Source organism: Gorilla gorilla, chromosome 21, assembly GCF_029281585.2.
Source record: "Gorilla gorilla gorilla isolate KB3781 chromosome 21, NHGRI_mGorGor1-v2.1_pri, whole genome shotgun sequence".
NCBI classification, from domain to species: Eukaryota; Metazoa; Chordata; class Mammalia; order Primates; family Hominidae; genus Gorilla; species Gorilla gorilla.
In genome coordinates, this window is record NC_073245.2 from 76607820 (window position 1) to 76635244 (window position 27425).

Below are 27425 nucleotides of genomic sequence, written 5' to 3' on the forward strand. Positions count from 1 at the left end.
TAAAACAACACCAGATCCAATGTCTCTTAGGTTTTCTTTTAGATTATTTATAGTTTTGCATTTGAAGTTGTAGTCTCTGGACTATTTTGAGTAGGTTTTTCTGTTTTAATTTGTGTATAGAGTCACTTCATTCTATATGGCTTCCAAATAATTCTTCCATCACCATTTATGGGAAGGGTATGGATATAGTGGCCTTTATTTCGGTTTGAATTTCCAAAATTATGACACTGAATAAACTGAATATTGAATTTTATAGGTATTTCAGGACAGCCAGGAGGGGGCGCACATCCGCCGAGAAACTGTGACAAGAGCGTCTGTGCTGAACCATGCCGCCAACAGAGGGCGCGCGATCCCGCCTCAACCAACTTCCCGCTGAGGTGCCAGAAGCAGCGAGGAGCTTCAACTTCCTCAGGGCAGCACGAGGGACGTGTTAACTTGGTGTTCTTCATTGGTGAGTAAAAAGCTCCTGTCAACGGCCCTCAGTGCCAAGGAGTGAGTCTTTAGAACACTCAGCAGAGGAAGAAATCCATCTAGAAAAATAAAACCTCCAAATCTCACTGTTTGGAGTACACCCTAATATCATTGTCAACGTCCAAGACACAGTGGCTGCTAATATATATTCTTACAGCGGCCTCTAATATAATAATCACACTGTGCCCTACATTACTATGATATCCACACCATGCCCTAACACCCATATAATATCCACACCATGCCCTAACACTGATCTAGTCCACATCATCGCTTCCAATATTAATGTAATAATATCCACACCATGCCCTATCACTGATCTAGTCCACAGCATCGCTTCCAATACTAATGTAGTAATATCCACACCATGCCCTATCACTGATCTAATCCGCACCATCGCCTCCAATACTAATGTAATAATATCCACACCATGCCCTATCACTGATCTAGTCCACACCATCGCTTCCAATACTAGTGTAATAATATCGCCACCATGCCCTATCACTGATCTAATCGACACCATCACTGCCAATACTAATGAACTAAAATCCACACCATGCCCTATCACTGATCTAGTCCACACCATCGCTTCCAATACTAATGTAGTAATTTCCACACCATGCCCTATTACTGATCTAGTCGAGACCATCGCTTCCAATACTAATGTAATAATATCCACACCATGCCCTATCACTGATCTAGTCCACAGCATCGCTTCCAATACTAATTTAATAATATCCACATCATGCCTTATCACTGATCTAGTCCACACCATCGCTTCCAATATTAATGTAGTAATATCCACACCATGCCCTATCACTGATCTAGTCCACATCATCGCCTCCAATACTAATGTAATAATATCCACACCATGCCCTATGACTGATCTAGTCCACACGATCGCTTCCAATACTAATGTAATAATATCCACACCATGCCCTATCACTGATCTAATCCACACCATCGCTTCCAATACTAATGTAGTGGTATCCACACCATGCCCTATCACTGATCTAATCCACACCATCGCTTCCAATACTAATGTAGTAATATCCCCACCATGCCCTATCAGTGATCTAATCCACACCATCTCTTCCAATCCTAATGTAGTAATATCCACACCATGCTTTAACACCAATGTAATCCACACCATCACTTCGAATACTAATGTACTAATATACCCACCATGGCCTATCACTGATCTAATCCACATCATCACTTCCAACACTAATGTAATAATATCCACACCGTGCCCTATCACTAATCTAATCCACACCATCGCTTCCAATACTAATGTAGTAATATCCACACCATGCCCTATCACTGATCTAGTCCACACCATCGCTTCCAATACTAATGTAATAATATCCCCACCATGGCCTATCATTGATCTAATCCACATCATCACTTCCAATACTAACGGAATAATATACACACCATGCCCTATCACTGATCTAACCCACACCATCGCTTCCAATACTAATGTAGTAACATCCACAGAATGCCCTATCACTGATCTAATCCACACCATCGCTTCCAATACTAATGTAATAATATCCACACCATGCCCTATCACTGATCTAGTCCACACCATCGCTTCCAATACTAATGTAGTAATATCCACACCATGCCCTATCACTGATCTAGTCCACTCCATCGCTTCCAATATCAATGAAGTAATATCCACACCATGCCCTATCACTGATCTAATCCACACCATCGCTTCCAATACTAATGTAATAATATCCACACCATGCCCTATCACTGATCTATTCCACACCATCGCTTCCAATACTAATGTAATAATATCGACACCATGCCCTATCACTGATCTAGTCCACACCATAGCTTCCAATACTAATGTAGTAATATCCACACGATGCCCTATCACTGATCTAGTCCACACCATCGCTTCCATTACTAATGTAGTAATATCCAAACCATGCCCTAACACTGATCTAGTCCACACCATCGCTTCCAATACTAATGTAATAATATCCACACCATGCCCTATCACTGATCTAATCCACACCATCACTTCCAAAGCTAATGTAGTAATACCTACACCATGCCCTATCACTGACTTAATCCACACCATCGCTTCTAATACTAATGTAATAATATCCACACCATGCCCTATCACTGATCTAATCCACACCATCGCTTCCAAAGCTAATGTAGTAATACCTACACCATGCCCTATCACTGACTTAATCCACACCATCGCTTCCAATACTAATGTAGTAATATCCACACCATGCCCTATCACTGATCTAGTCCACACCATCGCTTGCAATACTAATGTAGTGATATCCACACCATGCCATATCACTGATCTAATCCACACCATCGCTTCAAATACTAATGTAACAATAACCACACCGTGCCCTATCACTGATCTAATCCACACCATCGCTTCCAATACTGATGTAGCAATATGCACAACATGCCCTATCACTGATCTAATCCACAACATCGCTTCCAATAGTAATGTAATAATATCGAAACCTTGCCCTATCACTGACCTAGTCCACACCATCGCTTCCAATACTAATGTAGTAATATACACACCATGCCCTATCACTGATCTAGTCCACACCATCGATTCCAATACTAATGTAGTAATATCCACACCATGCCCTATGACTGATCTAATCCACACCATCGCTTCCAATACTAATGTAGTAATATACACACCATGCCCTATCACTGATCTAGTCCACACCGTCGCTTCCAATACTAATGTAATAATATCCACACCATTCCCTATCACTGATCTAGTCCAGACCATCGCTTCCAATACTAATGTAATAATATCCACACCATGCCCTAACACTGATCTAGTCCACACCATCGCTTCCAATACTAATGTAATAATATCTACACCATGCCCTATCACTGATCTAGTCCACACTGTCGCTTCCAATACTAATGTAATAATATCCACACCATGTCCTATGACTGATCTAATCCACACCATCCCTTCCAATACTAATGTAGTGATATCCACACCATGCCCTATCACTGATCTAATCTACACCATCGCTTCCAATACTAATGTAATAATATCCCCACCATGCCCTATCACTGATCTAATCCACACCATCGCTTTCAATACTAATGTAGTAACATCCACACCTTGCCTTATCACTGATCTAGTCCACACCATCGCTTCCAGTACTAATGTAATAATATCCACACCATGCCCTAACACTGATCTAGTGCACACCATCGCTTCCAATGCTAATGTAGTAATACCCACACCATGCCCTATCACTGATGTAGTCCACACCATCGCTTCCAATACTAATGTAGTAATATCCACACCGTGCCGTATCACTGATCTAATCCCCACCATCGCTTCCAATACTAATGTAGTAATATACACACCATGCCCTATGACTGATCTAGTCCACTCCATCGCTTTGAATACTAATGTAATAATATCCACACCATGCCCTATCCCTGATCTAGTCCACACCATCTCTTCCGATACTAATGTAATAATATCCACACCATGCCCTATCACTGATCTAGTCCAGACCATCGCTTCCAATACTAATGTAATAATATCCACACTATGCCCTATCACTGATCTAATCCACACCATCAGTACCAATACTAATGTAGTAATATCCACACCATGCCCTATCACTGATCTAGTCCACACCATTGCTTCTAATACTAATGTAATAATATCCACACCATGCCCTATCACTGATCTAATCCACACCATCGCTTCCAATGCTAATATAATAATATTCACACCATGCCCTATCACTGATCTAATCCACACCATCGCTTGCAGTACTAATGTAATAATATCCACACCATGCCCTGTCACTGATCTAGTCCACACCATCGCTTCCAATGCTAGTGCAGTAATATCCACACCATGCCGTATCACTGATCTAGTCCACACCATCGCTTCCAATACAGCTTCCATGCCCTTCTGTTTTGTATTTTTGGTAGGGACAGGGTGGGGGTGGGGCTAGGGAGGGGGGTTTTGGCTGTGTTGCCCTGAGCTCAAAGTGATCCGTCTGCCTCTGCTGCCAAAGTCCTGGGATTACAGGCCTGCACCACTGCACCTGCCTGCTGTAAAGTCTTATTTCACACAGCTGAGACATGTTTTAGGAAGTTTGCTAAAAGACCCCTGGAGACCGCCTTATTGTGACCTCCCTGTTATTGTGTTTAATTTGATTGAACTGTTCTGCCCTCCTGCTTTTCAGCTTCTCTAATAGTCTCCCATTAAACCAATTCTAAGAACCACCAAAAAGGGGAAATTTTTTCTTGAAAGCAATAAAATGATATGGACTGTTAGAATGTAAAATATATGAAATCAGTCATTATACGTTAGTGCTGCTCTGACATAGGGACGTATTATTGAGAAGCAACTTTTGCTTGATTTTCAGAGAAATGGAATCATCGTATTGCTGATCTACGTAAACAAATTGAAGAATTGTCTGAAAGAAAATATGGTATGTCTAAACTGGAAAAGTCCTGTAATCTTATGTTCATGGGCGTTTACACAATGGAGTTACTATTCATCATGGGGGTACCGTGGACAAGCCCAGGGCTGCCGGCGAGTCATGCCATCCTTACACGTTTCTCCTTGTAAGGTGCTTTGTAGTGTCTACACACTTTGTTTCTAGATTGCTGCAAAGCTGAGGAAAAGTTGTATTTCTTTAGTTATTAGCTAGCATTTCTTTTAAACTTTCAGTATGGAGATTGGAAATTTATTTACATATTTATTGCAAAGCCCTGGATCTTAGGGATTTCATTGAATTATTTATTTATTTATTTTGAGACGGAGCCTCACTCTGTCGCCCAGGCTGGAGTGCAGTGGCACGAACTCGGCTCACTGCAACCTCCGCCTCCTGGGTTCAAGCAGTTCTCTGCCTCAGCCTCCTGAGCAGCTAGGATTACAGGCACCAGCCACCACGCCTGGCTGATTTTTGTATTTTTAGTAGAGATGGGGTTTCATGATCTTGGCTAGGCTGGTCTTGAACTGCTGACCTCCTGATCCACTCACCTCAGCCTCCCAAAGTGCTGGGATTACAGGTGTGAGCCGCCATGCCTGGCCAAATATTATTTTTTTAAATGAATTGTTTCTCTTAGTCTGCTTTGTTAAATTTGGAATTCATCTGGGCGCGGTGGCTCACACCTGTAATCCCAGCACTTTGGGAGGCCAAGGCAGGCAGATATCTACGTCGGGAGTTCGAGACCAGCCTGACCAACATGGAGAAACCCCGTCTCTACTAAAAATACAAAATTAGACGGGTGTGGTGGCGCATGTCTGTAATCCCAGCTATTTGGGAGGCCAAGACAGGAGAATCGCTTGGAGAATCGCTTGAACCCAGGAGGCAGAGGTTGCGGTGAGCCGAGGTTGCACCATTGCACTCTAGCCTGGGCAAAAAGAGCAAAACTCCATCTCAAAATAAATAAATAAATAAAATGTTCAGTACTCACCAAGGTGCCCCTATTGTCTCTACTTTTATCTTGATGCATCACTGAATTGATGTTAGATTTCAAATTCATCATTGACCTGATACTATTCTATCCTGAAGCCACCTTTATATAGTGATGAAAGAAATTAGCGATTTGTTATTATCCTCTCTCTGTTGGTATACATCAAATGCTCACCTAAAAAGAGCAACAGATAGTGGAAAACATGATGTTTTTATTTGGGTGACTATTTACTTGTAACCTACTAGCAAACTATAAAATTGTATGATATGCAGAATTTTAACTGAATTGCTTTAAGTGAACCTTTAAACATGAGAAACAATATTGATGGTATTTATGTTAATGTACTTAAAATGAACATTTTTCTTCATTATGAGTAATATAACCTACTCCTCAATGAAAACCTAGCACTAAATTTGCTAATGAATTCAATAACATTTCCATAATATTTTTAGTTACATGCTTAAGGTTCTCTTAGTGTTTCTCCCACTTTTTAATAGCTTATGCCTTTTTCACCTTTGGTTTATTTTGGTTCATTTTAAAGCAAAAACCTCACAACATGTGATATCTGGAAACACTGTAACCTAGTGGTAAGACCATAGGCCCTGGGGACACAGGCTGGCCACGTCTCTTCTCCTGTCTGAGCTTTAGTATCCTCTTTTGTGGTCATGAGAACTGAAGATCTGTCCCGAAGATTTGATAAGATAGTAAAGTGCTTCACATAATACCAGACATATACACAGTAAATGCTTCCTCCTTATATTTTTATTGATTGATTGATTGAGACAGAATCTTGCTCTCTTGCCCAGGCTGGAATGCAGTGGCATGATAATGGTTTCTGCAACCTCCACCTCCTGGGTTCAGGCAATTCTCCTGCCTCAGCCTCCCGAGTAGCTGGGATTACAGGTGCCTGCCACCATGCCCAGCTAATTATTGTACTTTTAGTACAGACGTGGTTTTACCATGTTGGCCAGGCTGGTCTCGAACTCCTGACCTCATGATCTACCTGCCTCGGCCTCCCAAACTGCTGGGATTACAGGTGTGAGCCACTGTGCCCAGCCTGTCTTTTCTGTTCACACCAGCAGTACATGATGAAATATTAAATATGTACTAGTGGATATTACTTTGCTGAATATTGTCTAGTGAATATTAAGTATTTATTCTCACCTTTCAGACATGAACTTATGAATTCAACAGGTGAAGATTTACAACTTGATAAATCAGCTTTGTGAGGTACATCTTCAGTCTTAAGTCAGATTAGAAGATTATGTGAGGTAATTAACACTTAACATTGATTTAATGGTAGCTTCCACATGAAATAGTATGCCTCTAAGTATTAATTATGTCCTAGGATGGGAGAATTCATGTTGTCAAAATTCTCATACTCTCTAGAACAATAAACTCATTTTCTTTTTATTAGTAAATACTGCATTTATGGGTAGACAAAACTGAACGAACAATATTTGTTCTACTTTTGAGATGCAAGATTCATCTGGCATAATGCATTGAACAGGTTATTATTGAAGTCTACACCAGTCAACTGAATAAGCATTCATCAAATGTCCATGATATGCAGGACATAAGTTTTCTTTTAGAGTATGGAACCATGCATATTATCTTTTAATTAGATGATTTAGTTAGATATGTTTTTAAAGAACTAGAAATATAATTGATTTCTTGTTTTGGCTCTGGAGTGGAGTGGGGACGAAACAGAATGGATTCACACTGTTTAGATTTACTAAAATGGAAGGATTGCAGCAGGATCATATCCCTAGTCTCCCCATAGCAAATGTCACCTGCTAGCTGTTTTTTTTTTTTTTTTTTGGAGGTTGAAGTTTTGTTCTGTCGCCCACGCTGGAGTGCAGTGGTATGATCTCAGCTCATGGCAAGCTCACCTCCTGGGTTCAAGCAATTCTCCCTGCCTCAGCCTCCTAAGTAGCTGGGATTACAGGCCTCTGCCACCACGCCTGCCTAATTTTTGTATTTGTAGTAGAGTTGGGGTTTCACCATGTTGGCCAGGCTGGCCTTGAACTCCTGACTTCAGGAGATTCACCCGCCTCAGCCTCCCAAAGTGCTTGGGATTATGGGTGTGTCACTGCACTTGGATTTAATGGGATATTTCACTACAGACTTTGGTAAACAGAATATTAGCATTTTTGGTGTTCTTTTTATTTTACTCATACTATTTTTCTTTGGACTCAATCACAATAACAGAATTAAAGATCAAAGTGTAAAAGTTAAAGACCAGTACAGATTCAATAATTATTCTTTTCTACATACTGTGTTTAAATGATATCCCTTTTTCTTTTTGTTCTTATAGCTCGAGCTGTAAAAGCCAAAGGTCTGGTGATGATCCCATACCCTTTTTTCCAGTCTCATGTTGAAGATTTTTATGTAGAAGGCCTTCCCAAAGGAATTTTTATTTTTGAGATGGAGTTTTCACTCTTATCACCCAGGCTGGGGTGCAATGGCGCAACCTTGCCGGTCACTGCAACCTCTGCCTCCTGGGTTCAAGAAATTCTCCTGCCTTAGCCTCCCAAGTCGCTGGGATTACACGTGCCCACCACCACACTAGGCTAATTTTTGTATTTTTAGTGGAGATGGGGTTTCACCATGTTGGCCGGGCCAGTCTCGAACTCCTGACGTCAAGTGATCTTCCCGCCTCGACTCCTGACATCAAGTGATCTTCCCGCCTTGGCCTTCCAGAGTGCTGAGATTACAGACGTGAACCCATGCCTGGCCAGGAATTTTGTTTTTTAGGAAGGCTTTCTACTAATGGAATTCCTGGCCTTGAGAGGATGTTACTTTCGAAGGAAAGGATTTTTTTTGTTATTAAAAGGTAAGATTCCTGGATTCTTATTGGACTGTTATCTCTGTTATGAGTAATCCATCTTTAGTCATTCACCACTAGGGTTGTATTTAATTAAGTCTGAGTTATTTTATGGTGGTTTTGTTTTGTTTTGTTTTGTTTTGTTTTTACCGAATTTTGTTCTCATTGCCGTGGCTTGAGGGCAATGACGTGATCTCAGGTCACCACATTCTCTGCCTTCCAGGTTCAAGCAATTCTCCTGCCTCAGCCTCCTTAGTAGCTGGATTTACAGGCATGCGCCACCATGCCTGTCTAATTTTTTGTATTTTTAGTAGAGATGGTGTTTCACCATGTTGACCAGGCTGGTCTAGAACTCCTGACCTTGGGTGATCCACCTGCCTCAGCCTCCCAAAGTGCTGGGATTACAGGCATGAGCCACTGCGCCCAGCCTGGGCCTGCTTCTTTCTCTTTTTCTTTTTTTTTCATTAGCAGCTTAAAATTGGTGCCTTATTCAGACACAAGCAAAAGGACATTAGCCCAGCTTTGGAAATAGGTGAGAGCCCATCTATGATTTTCCTAGTTTCTCCTCCCCCTTTGCTTTTTGCTCTCTTGTTAGTATATTAATTGTTTTCACTCTCTGAATCTTTTTTCCCCATTTCTTTGGCAGACATTTTTACTTGTCTTGGAAGAGTAGGTGAAGAGCTGTTTTTAGGACTCTTTGAAAGGGTACAGTATGGGTGACAGTCTTGGCTAATGGTAACATCCAGGGAGCTGGGGTCAGCGTGAGCTGGAATCAGTTCAAATTAGCAAAGCACTGGCACTCAGTGGCAGGAATACAAGTGACTGCAAAGTGTTAAACACATCTGGAAAGGGATACTGACATCATCCTCAGAATCTGTGGGGAGTTCACATAGCCAGTTAAGACCCATTCCTCTTTGCCCCTATAAAGATTCTTTAAAGAATAATACCCTTAGTGGTTTTCTAGCCAGCTTGCCTGCTCATTTATCTTTGAGGACGACATGCCTTTTGGAGCTCCACAGGCCCCAGAGGGGTATGGATTCTGCATTTAAAAGTGCTGAAGCTGAGAGACTGGGTCTTGGTGGACCCCGATAGTTCTGTTTCTCCTCTACTCATTGTTCCTTTTTTTCCCAACAGCTGGCATTGCTGTTTAAATGGGTTGTTCTTTGCTGTTTTAAGTTGTTTCATAGTGGTGTGTCAGGATTTGGGTTTTCTTAATACTTTCCAAGCTGGTGACTTGAGTGGTGGTTAGGGAGGAAATGTTTTAGGACAGTTCTGGAGCTATTGAGGTCAGGTGTCTAGATACTCCCAGCTTGTCTGTTGAGGAGAATGCTGTTCTCATTGCACTGCCTTTGGTGGTGCTGTGTGTGGCTCTTTAGATGTGGGTGGAGGTGAGCTGGGGGAGTTAATGAGATCTTTTTCAGGTGCTTTTGATAAAGTAGCCTGCACTACAGGATTCACTGTGACTTTTTTCCTTAACCTATGCATTTCTCTCTGCTAGCTTTTGCTGTCTTTCTCATGCCTTTGATTTTCCCAGCTCCTCTTAGTTGAATTAACCTAAGTGCTCTGCTCTGGTTTAAATGTGTCCCCCAAAGTTTATGTGCTGGAAACTCAATCCTCAATGCAACAGTTGGGATGTGGGGCCTAATAAAATAGCCTTCATGAATGAGTTAATGTTGTTATTGTGGTAATAGATTAGTAATCACAGAGTGGGCTTATTATAAAACAGAGTTCAGCCCCTTTTGCCCTCTTGCTTTCTTGCGCTCTCTTTTCCTTCTGCCTTCTGTAGTGGGATGATGCAGCAAGAAGACCCTTACCAGATGCAGGCCCCTCAACCTTGGACTTCCTAACATCCAGAACTGTTAAGAAATAAAATTTATTCCTTTCCTTTCCTTTTCTTTCTCCTTTCCCTTCTCTTCCCTTTTCTTCCCTTCCCCTCCCTCCCTCTCTCTCTCCCTCCCTCCCTCCTTCCCTCCCTTCCTCCTTCCCTCTTTCTCTCTTTCCCTTCCTTCCTTTCCTTCTTTCCCTTCCTTCCTTTCCTTCCCTCCTTCCCTTTTTCCCTCCTTCCCTCCTTCCTTCCTTTTTTCTTTCCTTCCTTTTTTCCTTTTTATAAATTATGCAGTCTGTGGTATTCTTTTATAGAAGCATGAAATGGACAAAGACTCCATTTTCAAGAGCAAGCACTTTTGTAGTTTCTGAGCGAATTATGACTGCAAAGGAAGTTCTATAGGTAGCCTCAGATCCACTACCTAGGAAGCATGCTACCAAGCAGACCTAGGATCTAGGATTTGATCAAGTGCTGGGCAACATGATACCTCTGCAATTTAGCACTTCCCTATATACCTCCAGTTGGCTCAGCCCATTAGGGCTAAAACTGCCCCTCATATCCTGGTGTCTCTTGTAGGCAGAAGCCTTGCCTAAACCCTAAGCTGCTTGGCTCACATTCTGTCTTGTGGTTTTTTTGTAGGGGGTTCAAATATACACAAAAGAAATATGTTGAACCTCCATGCACCCAACCCGCAGATTAAGCAGTTACCTCCATTTTTCCAGATTTGTTTCGTCTGCTTCAATCTCCCTAAAAATTTAGGTTTGTACAGGAAAGACTGAATAAATAGCTAATTCTCCACCCTACCTCTCATCTTAAGTCACTTTTCAGAGTAGTAAGTTAGTGACCTAGTAACCTTCCCTCTAATGACCAGTAGTTTTTTTTTCTGAATACCATTATGAACTCATAGATTATTGTTTGCATTTGATGTATTTCAGGCCATTGCAGTCTTTATTGTTTTGGATGCTTACATTGTCTCATCTAGGTTAATCATTATCTCTTCAAGTTGACTTTCATGTCTTTTTGACGTGATCCTGTTGGACTTTGATGGCTTCCTTGCTTTCTGGCAAAAAAAGATGTTCCACGATCAATATACTGCACCATACATGGAGTCAGCCATTTCTCTAGGGAACCTTGATTCCTTTTAGTAGAGAACACAGTTTGAGGTCTTGGACTGAATGACTTTTGTGAACCTCCTCTCCTGAGACTACAGGCTGCATCCCTGCATATAGCCCATTTGGAGCTCTTGCTGGGCACCAACAGATCTCCTAAAACTGCTATATAGTTCTGCCTCACTCTTACAAAGATTCATCTCTTGAGAGTTTTGTGCTCTACTCCCAGATGTGGTCTTTCTGGTTCTGAAGCTTTTGCTTCAGTCACCCTGAATTTTGCCATCCCTATGCACGCTATACCTTGGATTGCCAACTTGCCCTCACTGAAGCCAGTTTCTCTGGTTAGAATAGTTGCCCAAACCCATGCCTAATACTCTAGTAAACAAGGTTCTACCTAAGTTCATCAGCCTCCATAAGTTCTCGAATTACAGGCTGCCACCATGCCCGGCCTTCACCAACATTTGCCATTATCCGTTTTTTTTTCTTCCTTTATACCTTAAAGCAGTATAAGAACAAGTGTCTTCAATTGTAGGAAACAGTATAATCCCAGGGCATTGGGAGGCTAAGACAGGAAGATGTCTAGATGCCAGGAGTTTTTTTTTTGTTGTTGTTGTTTTGTTTTTGTTATTGTTGTTGTTGTTTTTGACAGAGTCTTGCTCTGTCACCCAGGGTGGAGTGCAGTGATGGGGTCCACTGCAACCTCCACCTCCCAGGTTCAAGTGATTCTCCTGCCTCAGCCTCCCGAGTAGGTGAGACTACAGGTACATGCCACTACTGCCCAGCTAATTTTTGTATTTTTGATAGAGTCAGAGTTTCATCATGTTGACCAGGCTGGTCTCGAACTCCAGACTTCAGGTGATTTGCCTGCCTTAGCTTCCCAAAGTGCTGGGATTACAAGCATGAGCCACCATGCCCAGCCTGATGCCAGGAGTTTTAGACTAGCCTGGGCAACATAACAAGACCTTGTCTCTACAGAATATTTAAAAATTAGCCAAATGTGGTGGTGCTTGTGTATAGTCTCTCTCCCTCTCTCTCTTTTTTTTTTCTTTCTAACTTTTTGTGACATGGTCTGGCTCTGTCACCCAGGCTGAAGTGCAGTGGTGTGATCATGGCTCACTGCAGCCTGAAACTCCTGGGATCAAGTGATCAATCCTCCCACCTCATCCTACCAAGTAGTAGGGACCACAGGTGTATGCCACCCAGGTCTTGCTATGTTGTCCAGGCTGGTCTTGAGCTCCTGGCCTCAAGCAATCCTCTCACCTTGGCCCCCCACAGTGCAAGGATTACAGGTATGAGCCACCATGCCTGGCCCCTACCCTGCCTACTGAGAACCAAAAGAAGGACCCAAATTCTCCTTAGCTCAACTCGAGCCATTTCCTGATTGCTTCATCAGCAAGGAGCTGGTTATTGGGCTGTCCAGGCCTCCCAAGCAGCACAGAAATGAGATGAAGGAGTTTTCCTGTTGCTCCACTCTGTAAGGAGTTGGAGGGTGATGTTTACTCGTTTGCAGAGAGAGATGCCTTGTAGGCACCTCAGGATGGAGAGGACCCTGATTCCAATGTCCTTTTTTTCTTCAGAAACAGGACCTTGCCCTGTCACTCAGGATGGAGTTCAGTGGTCCTATCATGGCTCATTATAGCCTCAAACTCCCAGGCTCAAGCAATCCTACCATGTCAGCCTTCCCGTAGCTGGGACTACAGGTAAGCATCGTGACACTCAGTGAATTTTGTTTTTATTTTGTTGTAGAGATGGGACCTCAGTATGTTGCCACAGCTGACCTTGAACTCCTGCACTCAAGGGATTTTCCTGCCCTGGCCTCCCAAAGTACTGGTATTACAGGCATGAGCCATTGTGCCCACCGTCTCTGGTTCTTAACCTTCTGCCTCCCTCTTCCAGTTTTAAAGAATGCTTGTAATTACATGGGCTCTCCTAGATACTCCAGGATAATCTTGTTTTAAGGTCAGCTGATGAGCAACATTAATTTTATCTGCACTCTTAATTCTCCCTTCCTATGTAATTGTGCTGTGTAACATAGGACATGAGCAATTGGTGGTGGTGGGGGTTATTACTTTGGCCACCACAGTAACTATTTTATGGCAGGTACTCAGCTAAGCACTGGTGAATTAAGCATGAATAACACACACTCCCTAATCTCCATCCATTCATGGGAGGAGCACTTCACCTGCCATGCTCCTGAGAATCTTGGGAGTCAAAGAAGTCTTCTATGAGGAGGTGATGCCAAAGCGGACAAGTGACAGAGGAGTCGAAGCTAGCTAGGAAGAGAGTAGAGGTTTAAGGGGAAGCATATTATAAGCAGAGGATATTACCCACTTCAGAGACTCCCAGAGGAGAAAGAGTGTGTGTTCAAGGGGCAGATGAGGCTCAGTTGGACTCCATAGCAGATGAAATGGAGAGGGGCAAGCAGTGAGGCTGCCTTGCAAGGCAGGGCAGAGCAGGGGCTGTTAAGGAGTTTGGACTTAATCCCTGAGGCAAGGAGAAGTGATGTAAATGGGGGAGTAACATGATGAGATTCATGGATTAGAGACATGGCTCAGGCTGCTATGGAGAAGGCACCAGGGAGAGCAGATGGCTCAATGGGTGTGCAGGAGACCTCTCCCTGAGTTTAGGGAGAGGTTTTTAAAACAGAAGAAGTTTGAGTAATTTAAATGATGATGGGAAGGAGCTAAAAGTGGGGGATAGGTTAAAGATACAGGAAAGTGGGAGGAAGAACCGACAAGTGAGGTTCCAGAGAGGGCAGGAGAAGAGGAGATTCCCATAGGGGGATTAACACTTTCTTTTCTTTTTTCTTTCTAAGACAGGGTCTCACTCTGTCGCCCAGGCTGGAGTGCAGTGGCACAATCTTGGCTCACTGTAGTGTAGACTTCCCAGGCTCAAGGGATTTCTCCCATCCCAGACTCCCAAGTAGCTGGAACTACGGGTGTGCACCACCACCACACCTGGCTAATGTCTCTTTTTTTTGGTAGACACAGAGTCTCACTATTTAGCACTGATTGGTCTCCAACTCCTGGCCTCAAGCGATCCTCCTGCCTAGGCTTCCCAAATTGCTGGGATTACAGGCATGAGCCACAATGCCTGGCCTCTGCTAGTTCCGTATTCTCTAGAGTTGTCTTTACTTTGTGCTAGTGTGTCCCTCATTGTGCTGATCCTCTGTAAAAATTAATCTTTTTTTTTTTTTGAGATGGAGTTTCACTCTTGCTGCCCAGGCTGGAGTGCAATGGCGCTATCTCGGCTCAGCGCAACCTCCACCTGCCGGTTCAAGCGATTCTCCTGCCTCAGCCTCCCGAGTAGTTGGGATTACAGGCATGTGCCACCATGCCCAGCTAATTTTGTATTTTTAGTAGAGATGGGGTTTCTCTATGCTGGTCAGGCTGGTCTCGAACTCCTGACCTCAGGTGATCTGTCTGCCTTGGCCTCCCAAAGTGCTGGGATTACAAGCATGAGCCATTTTGCCTGGCCAAAATTAATACTTTTTATATTAAATTTACATATATATATATATATATATATGTTTTTTCTTTTTGATACCAGGTCTCACACTGTCACCCAGGCTGGAGTACAGTGGCACAACCTCTGCTTACTGCAGCCTCCACCTGCCAGGCTCAAGCAATTCTCCTGCCTCAGCCTCCCGAGTAGCTGGGATTACAGGTAAGTGCCACCACACCCAGCTGATTTTTGTGTTTTTTTGTAGAGACGAGGTTTCGCCGTGTTTCCCAGACTGTTCTCAAACTCCTGAGCTCAAAGCAGTCCACCCACCTTGGCCTCCCAGAGTGCTGGGATTACAGGTGTGAGCCATCTTGCTCATTCTAGTTTAAACTTTTGAGTGGTTTGTGTCTCCTGATTGGACTCCTACAAATACAGAATTGATGCTAGGAAGGGTACCAGGAGATAGACGCACACAGATGGGATTTGGGAATAGGTTTGGTTATCCAAGGAGCAGTGCTGAGCTCCTTGCTAATGGGATATGTGATGCTGGTGATTTCCAGGAAGTGAGCTCACAATGACTCAAGCTGCCACATACTGTTGATTGTGAAATGCCAGTTGAAGCATATGTCCTGCGAGCTTAGGGGTGCTACAAGTTGACCACTGCAGCAGTAAAGTTGACTCTGAAGAATGGCGTGGGATGGATCCTTTCAAATGCACTTGAGCAGCGGTCTCCAACCACAGGGCCACAGAGCTGGAGGTGAGCAGCAGGCGAGTGAAGGGAAACTTCATCTGTATTTCTAGCCCCTCCCATCGCTTGCATGACCACCTGAGCTCCATGTCCTGTCAGATCAGCAGCAGCATTAGATTCTCATAGGAGCACAAACTCTGTTGTGAAGTGTGCATGTGAGGGATCTAGGTTGTGTACTCCTTATGAGAATCTAATGCCTGATATTCTGTTACTGTCTCCCATCACCCCAGATGGACAGCCTAGTTGCAGGAAAACAAGCTCAGAGATCCCACTGAGTCTACGTTATAGTGAGTTGTAGAATCATTTCATTATATATTACTATGTAGTAATAATAGAAATAAAGTGCACAGTATATGTAATGCACTTGAATCATCCTGAAATTATTCCCTCACTCCCAGTCTGTGGAAAAATTGTCTTCCACACGTTCACTCTATTTTTTGGTAGAGGCAGGGTCTTAATATATTGCCCAGGCTGATCTCAAACTCCTGGCCTCAAGTAATATACCTCTCTCAGCCTCCCAAAGTGCTGAGATTACAGGCATAAGCCACCACCCTCAACCAAGACTTTCTTAAACCAAATAAAAATTGAGTGAGATTACTTGAGCCCAGGTGGTCAAGGCTGCAGTGAGCCTGATTGCACCACTGCACTCCAGCCTAGGTGACAGAATGAGACTGTCTCAAAAAATAAAATAAAATACAAATTAACCCTTTATGACATTCCCAGTAACTTCCTAAGTGTTCCCCAGAAGTCTTTGAATTCTGTTTAATTTTCACATAACATTTAAGACATTTAAGAATTTATGTCTGTCTGTGTCATCCGTTTATGTCAAAAGATGTCTTTTTGTCACTTCCAGCTGGATCTACCATGAAGGACTTCTGAATCCAGGAAGAGAGACTGACTGGGCAACATGTTATTCAGGTACAAAAAGATTTGGACTGTAACTTAAAAATGATCAAATAATAGTGCATGCATCAAGTGCAATGGGAAGCTCTTCTGGAGAGTGAGAGAAGCTTCCAGTTAAGGTGACATTGAAGCCAAGTCCTGAAAGATGAGGAAGAGTTGTATGAGAGTGGGGAGGGAAGGGGGAGGTGGAGGGATGGGGAATGGGCCGGGATGGGATAGCGCAAACTGCCCGGGAAGGGAAACCAGCACAGTACAGACCTGAACAACGAAGATGGCATATTTTGTTCAGGGAATGGTGAATTAAGTGTGGCAGGAATGCTTTGTAGACACAGTAGTTTGCTTGTATGGAATTTTGCCTGAGAGACCTCATTGCAGTTTCTGATTTTTTGATGTCTTCATCCATCACTGTCCTTGTCAAATAGTTTGGAACAGGTATGATGATCACAATAACCCCAAGCATAATATTTCATTAATTCTCACAGAATCACATGTAGGTGCCACAGTTATCCCCATTTTATGAATGGAGTGATGAAGCCTTAGGAATAATGAATGATTTGCGCAGGCTCACCTGGATATTAAGACTGAGTCAAATGTTGGGTCTGGTCTGACTTTAATGTTTGCTTTGTTCATGAGCACCACATATTGCCTCTCCTATGCAGTTAAGCAGGTAGGTGACAGAAAAGCCCATGTTTGTCTCTACTCACACACTTCTGATTGAATGCATGTATGGAGTTTCTACACCAAATTCTTCAGTGCTCTGGATATTAACTGGGTATCCCATGACTTTATTCTGACACTACCTGGAGTTAGCACAGACCCCACAAGTTAGGGGCTCAGTCCCACGAGGCCATCCTCACTTCAGATGCCAATGGCAAGTCCTAAGTTGTCACCATACTTTTGACCAACCTGTTACCAATCGGGGGTTCCCATAACTGTCTTCTTGGGTTTAATAATTTGCTAGAACAGTTTACGGAACTCAGAAAAACAGTTTATTTTCTTTTTTTCTGAGAGAGAGGGTCTTATTTTGTTGCCCAGGCTGGTGTGCAATGGTGCAGTCATAGCTCATTGCAGCCTTGATTGTCTGGGCTCCAGTGGTTCTCCCACCTCAGCCTCCCTAGTAGCTGAGACTACATGCCTGCACCGCCACATCTGGCTAGTTTCTTTTATTTTTTGTATAGATGGGGTCTTGTTGTGTTGGCCAGGCTGGCCACAAATTCCTGGTCTCAAGTGATCCTCCCACCTCAGCCTCTGAAAGTGCTGGGATTACAGATGTGAGCCACCACATCTGGCCAGTTCATTTCCTATTACTGGTTCATTGTGAAGGATACATCTCAGAAACAGTCAATGAAAGAGACGTGCATGCTGGATGCAGTGGCTCATGCCTGTAATCTCAGCACTTTGGGAGGCCAAGGTGGGAGGATCGCTTAAACTCAGGAGTTTGAGACCAGCCTGGGCAACATGGTGAAAACCTGTCTCTATAAAAAATTAAAAAATAATAATAATAACCAGTGTGGTGTTGTGCACCTAGAGTTCCAACTACTAGGGAAGCTGAGATGAGAGGATACCTTGAGCTGGGGACTGGGGAGGCTTAGGTTACAGTAAGCTGAGATTGTGCCACTGCACTCTAGCTTGGACAAAAGAGCCTGATCCTGTCTCAAAAAAAAAGAAAGATACCCAGGGCAAGTTAAGTTCGGAGGGGCACAGAGCTCCCATGCCCTCTGTTGAACATGCGACCCTCCCAGCATCTCCTGTGTCCAGCAACCCTGAAAGCTCTGCAAACCCTGTTCAGGGTGTTTATGGAGGCTTTATTATGCAAGCATGATTGATAAAATCTTTGGCTGTTGGTGATTAAGTCGGTCTCCAGCCCCTCTTCCTCCTGGAGTTCAGTGCATGAGGCTGAAAGATCCAAGCCTCTTACCATGTGGTTGCATGGTAATCAGCCCTCCTCTTGAAGAAATTTAGGAGCTTGCAGTCACCCAGTCATCTCAACAACATCCCCAAATGCATTCTTACCATGCTGGAGATCCCAAAGTTCTTAGAGGCTCTTGTGTTAGAAACCTGGGACCAAGACCAAATATTAAAACAAAAGATGTTCCTGTCACATCTATCACTGAGGTCTTTGTAAGAGCTTTAGAAGCTCTGTGCCAGGAACCAGGGACAGAGATTAAATATATATTTCTTTTCTTTTTTTTTGAGACAGAATCTCCTGTGTCATCCAGGCTGGAGTGCAGTGATGTGATCATAGCTCACTATAGCTTTGGCCTCCTGAGATCAGGCAATCCTCCCATCTCAACCTCCCAAGTAGCTAGGACTACACATGCATGTCACCCATGCCCAGCTCATTTTTGTAGAGTCAGAGTTTTGCCATGGCGGCCAGGTTGGCCGTGTTGGCCAGATGGGGTCTTCTTTTGTTGCCCAGGCTGGCCACAAATTCCTGGGCTCAAGTGATCCTCCCACCTCGTCCTTGTAGAGATGAGATTGAGTTATGTTGTCCAGGCTGATCTCAAACTCCTGGGCTAAATGGATTGTCTCACCTCAGCCTCTCAAGGAGCTGGGACTACAGGCGCATACCACCATGTCGGGCTAATATTTATTTTTATTTTTTTCTAGAGGGGGTGGTCTCACTGTGTTTTTCGTGCTAGTTTCAAACTTTGGGCCTCAAGTGTTCCTCCTGCCTTGACCTCCCAAAGTGTTGGGATTCTGGGTGGGAGCCACCATGCCCAGCAATCACAAGGGTCTTTATAAACAAAAGAGAGTAGGAGACTCAGAATTGGAGCAGGAGATGTGGTGATGAAAGCAGAGGTAAGAGAGGGAGATTTGAAGATGCTTCACCTCTGGCTTTGAAGATGGAGTCAGGGGCCATGATCCAAGGAATGGGGGTGGCTTCTAGAAGCTGGAAAAGCCAAGGGAACATATTAGAGTCTCCAGAAGGAATGCAGCCCTGCTGACACCTTGACTTTAGCCTTAATAGACCTAGTTTGGGTTTCTGGCCCCTAGAACTGTAAGATGGTAGATTTGTGGTGCTTTAAGCCACTAAATGTAGGAAATTGCAAACTATGTTGCAGCAGCAAGAAGAAATGAACATGAAGCCAGGCATGATGGCTCATGCCGGTAATCCCAGCACTTTAGGAATTTAGGCAGGAGGATCACTTGAGGCCAGGAGTTCAAGACCAGTCTGGGCAACATAGTAAGACCTTGTCTCTACAAAAAATGAAAAAATTGGCCAGACATGGTGGCTCACGCCTGTAATTCCAGCACTTTGGGATGCCGAAGCGGGCAGATTACCTGAGGTCAGGAGTTCCACACCAGCCTGGCCAACATTGTGAAACCCCGGCTCTACTAAAAATACAAAAATTAGCTGGGCGTGGTGGCACACACCTGTAATCCCAGCTACTTGGAAGGCTGAGGCAGGAGAATCACTTGAATCTGGGAGGTGGAGGTTGCAGTGAGCCGGGATCGCACCGTTGCACTACAGCCTGGGCAAGAAGAGTGAAACTCTGTCTCAAAATAAAATAAAATAAAATAAGATAAGATAAAATAAAATAAAATAAAATAAAATAAAATACTAAAAAATTTAGCCAGGCATGGTGGCATGAACCTGGAGTCCCAGGTACTCGGGAGGCTGAGGTGGGAGGATCGCTTGAGCCTGGAAATTTGAGGTTGCAGTGAGCTGTGATTTTGCCACTGCACTCCAGCCTTGGTGACAGTGAGATCTTGAAAAAAAGAAAGAAGAAAGTAAAGAAAGAAGAAATGAGCATGGTGGGCATGGGGACAGATGGCAATGTTAAATAGAATGGTCAGGTGTGGCCTCCTAAGTGAAAATTGAGTAAAGATTTGAAGGAGGGGAAGGAGGTGGCCAAGGTGCTGAGGGAAGAGGATTGTAGGCAGAAACAATAGAATAAACTGTCTGAAGTGTGTCTCTGGCTCTGGAAGGAGGCCCATGGAGCAGATGGAGAGAGGAAGAGAATTAGGGGAGGGAGCCAGGGAGTTGCTGGGTGGGGATCAGTACAGATCACATAAGCCCTGGGAGATTATTGGTGGGGCTTTGGCTTTTACTCTGACTCAGATGGGAACTGCGGGAGGGTTCTGAGCAGAGAGGCGACATGATCTGTCTCCCGATTTAAAAGCATTCTCTGGCTGCTGAGTTGAGAAAGACTGTGGGAAGATGTGATAGAAGCACGGGGTCCAAGCTTTGGCAACATCCAGGCGGGAGATGATGGTGGTCCTGACCAGGGTCGTCGTGGTGTTGAGAGATGGTCAGAGGGGAGAAGTAGGGGAGGAGGCCAGGGAGTTGCTGGGTGTGGATCTTTAGTAGATGTCGAAGACAATCAACAGGATTTCCTGACAGACTGGATATGGGGTGTGAGAGAAGGCAGTGGTCAAGGTTGAGTTTGATTGTTACTGAAATTATTAAGTAATTTAAAAAAACACTACTGCCTTTCCCAATCCTACCAAGTATGGGATGCTAGATTAAAGAAATCTCTTCAGGCTCATTGCAATGGCTCATGCCTGTAGTCCCAGCTGTTTGGTAAGCAGAGGTGCGAGTATCTTTTAAGGGCAGGTGTTCAAGACCAGCCTGGACAACACAGCAAGATCTGCTCTTTACAAAAATATTTTTCAAAATTAAATAAATGTAGCTAGGCATGGTGATGTGTACTTGTAGTTTCAGCTACTCAGGAGGCTGAAGTGGGCAGATCTCTTGAGGTCAGGAGTTTGAGGCCAGCTTGGGCAACATAGCAAGAACCCTCACTCTACAAAAAAATTAAAAAAATAACCAGGCATGGTGACACTCAACTGTACTACCAGCTACTGGGGAACTGAGGCAGGAAGATGGCTTGAGCCCAGGAGGTCGAGGCTGCAGCGAGCTGTAAATGCACAGCTGCACTCCAGTCTGGGTGACAGAGCAGTACCTGTCTCACAATACAAATAAAAATACAAGTAAAATAATATCTCAAGTCAGAGCCTTTTGGCTCTGCAGCCCTTGCAACCCCTCAGCCGTGCAGTGGGGTTTGCGTCGCTGGGAATGAGGAGAGCCCTGCCCGGTGTTGTTGCCTGACTAATCAGTGTTTTAAAACATACATTAATCGGGGTGGGCGCGGTGGCTCACACCTGTAATCCCAGCACTTAGGGAGACCCAGGCGGGTGGATCACCTGAGGTCAAGAGTTCAAGACCAGCCTTGCCAACATGGTGAAACTCCTTCTCTACAAAGAAAATACAATAATTAGCTGCACATGGTAGTGGACGCCTGTAATCCCAGCTACTTGGGAGGCTGAGGTAGGAGAATCACTTGAACCTGCGGGGCGGAGGTTGCAATGAGCTGAGATTGAGCCACTTCACTCCAGCCTGGGCAAGAGAACAAGACTTTGTCTCAAAGAAAAAAAAGTATTATATCAACATGTAATGGTTTTATTATTAATATGTAATGAATATTAAATATTTTTAAAATCTTATATCAACATGTAATGGCTTTAATATGTGATGAATAATATTTAAAAATTTGGGTCTTATTTTCTAGTTTTCATATAATTATCTACAGAAAGAAATAGTCTTAGAGATCTTCAATAAAGTTAAAAAAGGTAAAGGGATGTTAGACCCCAAAAGATTGAGAATTTCTAGTTTACAAATATTCAGACTAAGCCACATACAGCTTGCTACTTGAACTACTTTTTTTCTTTGTTTTTTATTTTAGGAGATGGGGTCTCACCCTGTCACCCAGGCTTGAGTACAGTAGTGCTATCACAGCTCACTGCAGCCTTGAACTCCTGGGCTAAGGGTACTCCTACCTGAGCCTCCTGAGTAGCTAGGACTGTAGGTATACATGACGATACTTGGCTAATTTTTAAATTGTTTTGTAGACATGGGGTCTCACTTTGTTGGCCAGGCTGGTGTCAAACTAATGGCCTCAAGTGACCCTTCCACCCCTGCCTCCCATCCTCGAGGTGTGTGCCACCACAAGGAGCACTTGTTCAATTTTCTAAAGAAAAAATTTCTAAAGTAAGGCTGTGGGATGATGGCAGGAAGATAAAAGAAAAACGAAGAATAAGTTAAAATGACTTATTCACACATATTCTTTTGACAGCAATAAGAACTTTTAGTATATACATTCCTTACAAACAAACAAACGGCAGATAAACAATGTTGTATAGGAACTTCAACACACACTGTACAATATTCCCACTTTGCTGACATAAGTTATGGAAATTTCGTGGTTTACTTGAGTGTCGCTACCAGTATTTTGCTTCTCTGATGATTTTTATTAACTTCCTCATCTGTTAACTTCTCTCCAAGGTCTGTCATGTCACGACATACTGCCGCTGCGCGAACATGACCAGTGTCTTCCTATTAAACATGTAGAATGCTTTCCTAATTTCTCTTTTTACTCTCTGTCTTTGTGTTTTGCATTTTCCTTACTTTTATTGTCAGAAACTCCAGAAAGTCAGTCGTACTAATTTATCACTATTTGCTTTATTAATTTATACTTTGCTTATATGGAATTTTGCCCAACAGACCTCATTACAATTTCTAACCTGTTTTATTTATTTATTTTTTTTTCTGAGACAGGGTCTCCCTCTGTTGTCCAAGGCTGGAGGGTAGTAGTGCTATCGCAGCTGACTGCAGCCTCAACCTTCCAGGCTGAAGCGATCCTCCCATCTCAGCCTCCCAATTGGCTGAGACTACAGGTGCTTGCCACTATGCCCAACTAATATTTGGAATTTTCGTATACGTGGATTCCAGAGGGGTGACAGCGAAACACGAGTAAGCATGGATTTTGGTATATGCAGAGATGGGGGGGCTGGAACTAATTCTGTATACTGAGGGACGGCGACTGTATATGTTTTTACAATTACGCTGTAGGATACATACTGTTGCATAGCCTTGAAAATAAAAATTTTTAATTGAGTGGAATAATAATAATAATATTGCTAAAAGTAGCAGCTGGCCAGGTGTGGTGGCTCACACTGGTAATCGCAACACTTTGGGAGGCTGACGCAGGAGGATGGCTTGAGGCCAAGAGTTTGCGATAGGCCTTGGAAACAAAGGGGGAGTCACCATCCCTACAGGAAAATACATGAATTAGCCTAGTGTGGTGGCACGTTCCTGTAGTCCCAGCTACTTGGGAGGCTGAGGTGGGAGGATCACTTGAGCCCAGGGAGGCTGAGACTGCAGTGAGTCATGATCAGGCCTCCGCACTCCAGCCTGGGTGACAGAGTGAGACCCTGTCTCAAAACAACAAAAAAGTAGCAGCTAACATCAACTGACATTTTATACCAGGTGCCTATTGATACCATGGTTTAATTTCTTAGAACTGTTTCTTATTTCACTTACCAACTCTGTCTTCAGTTACTCCCAGATTTTTACTGTGTGTGTACAGATGACCTTTTGTTTAGATTGAATTGTCTCCCCAGAAGTAAGATTACTGTGAGTCATGGTGAATGGACATTCTCATTACCCTTGATGTAAATTGACAGGGTTTTGGGTGCCTCCCAGCTATAGTCTTAGCACTTTGGGAGGCTAAGAGAGGAGGATTGCTTGAGGCCAAGAGTTGGAGGAGGCAGTATGGCAGTATGGTGAGACCCTGTCTCCATTATTTTAAAAAAATGACAGGCTTTACCCGGGAAGGCTTATACACAATTTAAACACCCCTCATAGTATAAGAAAGTGCCCATTTCACTGCACCTTTGCCAGCACAGGGTATTATAATTTAGTAAGTCATTTTTTGTTTGATTATTTTAAATAGACAAAAGACCTCATGTTACTTTACTTGTCACATTTCAACATCTTTCCTCAGCTTATTAGCTCTATCTCTTTTCTGTCTGTAAACGGTTGTTGTTGTTTTGTTCTTTGAGACAGGGTCTTGCTCTGTCACCAGGCTGGACTGTAGTGGCATAATCATGCCTCGCTGCAGCCTTGACCTCCCAGGCTCAAAGTTCAGCATTCCGAGTAGCTGGGACTACAAGTGTGCACCACCACTCCCAGCTAACTTTTTTCTTCTTTTGGATAGAGACAGGGTCTCACTGTGTTGTCCAGACCGGTCTCTAGCTCCTGGCCTTAAGCAATCCTCCCGCATTAGCTTCTCAAATTGCTGGAATTTCAGGCATGAGCCACCATGCCTGGCCTGGGCTAGTCCTGTATTCTCTAGAGTTCTCTTTACTTTGTGCTAGCCAATCTCTCATTATGCTGTTCACCTGTTATAATGAATAATTCTCTGTATTAAATTTTACCACTTTAAACTTTTGAGTGGTTTATGCTTCCTGATTGGACTCTGACTAATGTGTTAGGAAGGGTCCTAGGAGATAAACCCACACAGATGGGATTTGGGCATAGGTTTTGTTTCCCAGGGGGCAGTGCTGAGCTCTTTGCCAGTGGGAAATGGGATGCTGGTGATTTCCAGGAAGTGACCTCACAATGACTCAAGCTACCACTTACTGTTGATTGTGACGAAATGCCAGCTGAGGCACATGCCTTGGGAGCTAAGTGGTTGCTGCCCTTGACCACTATGAAGACTGGTGTGGGAAGGGTCGCTTTGGATGCACTTGAGCAGGGGTCCCCAACCCCTGAGCCATGGAGCCGTACGGAGCCACACAGCAGGAGGTGAGTGGTGTCGAGTGAGGGAGTGAGGGAAGCTTCGCCTGTATTTACAGCCACTCCCCTTTGCTCACATTCCCGCCTGAGCTCCACCTTCTCAGATGAGCAGCAGCATTAGATTCTCATAGGAGAACGCACCCTGTTGTGAACCGTGCATGTGAAGGATCTAGGTTGCCCTGTTCTTATGAGAATCTAATACCTATTGATCTGTCACTTTCTCCCATCACGCTCAGGTGGGACCATCCAGTTTCAGGAAAACAAGCTTAACACGCCCACTGATTCTACATTATGGTGAGTTCTATAATTATTTTATTACATATTACAGTGTAATAATGGAAATGAAGTGCCTAATAAATGTAAATGTGCTTAAATCTTTTGGCCCAGCTCCTAGCTCCCAGCAGCCTCGCCAGGCCCAGAACTCTCTCCAGTCAGCCTCTACAGATGAAGCTCATGACTCACAATGGCCTATTTAGGCCCATACCCTACCTCACGGCAGTCTCCGCAGATGAGCCTACTGCCTCACAACAGCCTCCACAGGCACAGCTCCATCGTTACAATGGCCTCTTTAGAGAGGCCGGGCGAGAAATTGAGTGCAGCACCCAGGCCAGCGGCTGCGGAGGGTGTGCTGAGTCCCCCAGCAGTGCCGGCCCACCGGCGCTGCGCTCGATTTCTCGCCGGGCCTTAGCTGCCTCCCCGCGGGGCAGGGCTTGGAACCTGCAGCCCGCCATGCCTGAGCCTTCCCAGCTCCGTGGGCTCCTGTGTGGCCAGAGCGTCCCCTGCTCCACGGTGCCCAGTCCCATCAACTACCCAAGGGCTGAGGAGTGCAGGCGCAGGGCGCGGGACTGGCGGGCAGCTCCACCTGTGGCCCCTGTGCGGGATCCGCTGGGTGAAGCCAGCTGGGCTCCTGCCTCTGGTGGGGACTTGGAGAGCTTTTATGTCTAGCTAAAGGATTGTAAATACAGCAATCGGCACTCTGTATCTAGCTCAAGGTTCGTAAACACACCAATCAGCACCCTGTGTCTAGCTCAGGGTTTGTGAATGCACCAATCCACACTCTGTATCTGGCCAATCTAGTGGGGACATGGAGAACCTTTGTGTCTAGCTCAGGGATTGTAAACGCACCAATCAGTGCCCTGTCAAAACAGACCACTGGCTCTCTGTAAAATAGACCAATCAGCAGGATGTGGGTGGGGCCAGATAAGAGAATAAAAGCAGGCTGCCGGAGCCAGCAGTGGCAACCCGCCGGGGTTCCCTTACCAAGCTGTGGAAGCTTTGTTCTTTCGCTTTTTGCAATAACTCTTGCTGCTGCTCACTCTTTGGGTCCACACTGCCTTTATGAGCTGTAACACTCACGGTGAAGGTCGGTAGCTTCACTCCTAAAGCCAGCGGGAGCACGAACCCACCAGGAGGAATGAATAACTCCAGACGCGCCGCCTTAAGAGCTGCAACACTCACCGCGAAGGTCCGCAGCTTCGCTCCTGAGCCGGCGAGACCACGAACCCCACCAGAAGGAAGAAACTCCGGACATGCCGCCTTTAAGAACTGTAACACTCACCGCGAGGGGCCACGGCTTCATTCTGGAAGTCAGTGAGACCAAGAACCCACTGAGTCCGGACACATTAGGATGTTAGAGTCCTACCTTCAAAGCATTTTTCTCCTGGAGTGGACTTTGCACAAATGGTAGGCCGATTGTGGAGTCAGTGAAGAACCAGGCTAATCCAGCTTGTTTTATTGGCCCCAATTTTTCTTCTCAGGGCCGTAAACCAGTTATTACCAGGAAACAAAAGCAAAGTAAGTATTAAGTTTTGAATTGGTATTGAGGAGAAACATCTAAAATCAAATCTCGCCAATCTAATTAAATTAGATTCCCAAACCTGAAGAAGCTTTGCAATTACTGCCAAAATGTCTCAGAGGGCATTAGGTTAATTGAAGCTGGAGAGGAGTGAGAAAAGAGGCAGCTGCTAGTCACTGAGAATAAGGACTATTTGCTGTGAGGTTTGTAGGGGCAGCTCTTTGCTGTTGGGGTTTGGTAAGGGGATTTG

The 27425-nt window shown here is 44.3% G+C and overlaps 1 long non-coding RNA gene across 2 annotated transcripts; it reads left to right on the forward strand.

Moving 5' to 3' along the window:
• The first annotated feature begins 328 nt into the window (after nt 1-328).
• Nucleotides 329-25949, forward strand: LOC129529076 (uncharacterized). Of its 2 annotated transcripts, XR_010132360.1 has the most exons (11): nt 329-451; nt 4884-4949; nt 7112-7170; nt 8258-8776; nt 13279-13660; nt 15251-15504; nt 15761-15902; nt 16747-16811; nt 22487-22736; nt 25617-25674; nt 25768-25949. It is a non-coding gene; the product is annotated as an uncharacterized lncRNA (long non-coding RNA). The 2 variants fall into 2 exon arrangements; XR_008674461.2 differs by lacking the exons at nt 22487-22736; nt 25617-25674; nt 25768-25949 and adding an exon at nt 18997-19155 and having other exon boundaries at nt 334-451; nt 15251-15367; nt 15706-15902.
• Nucleotides 25950-27425: the final 1476 nt, after the last annotated feature.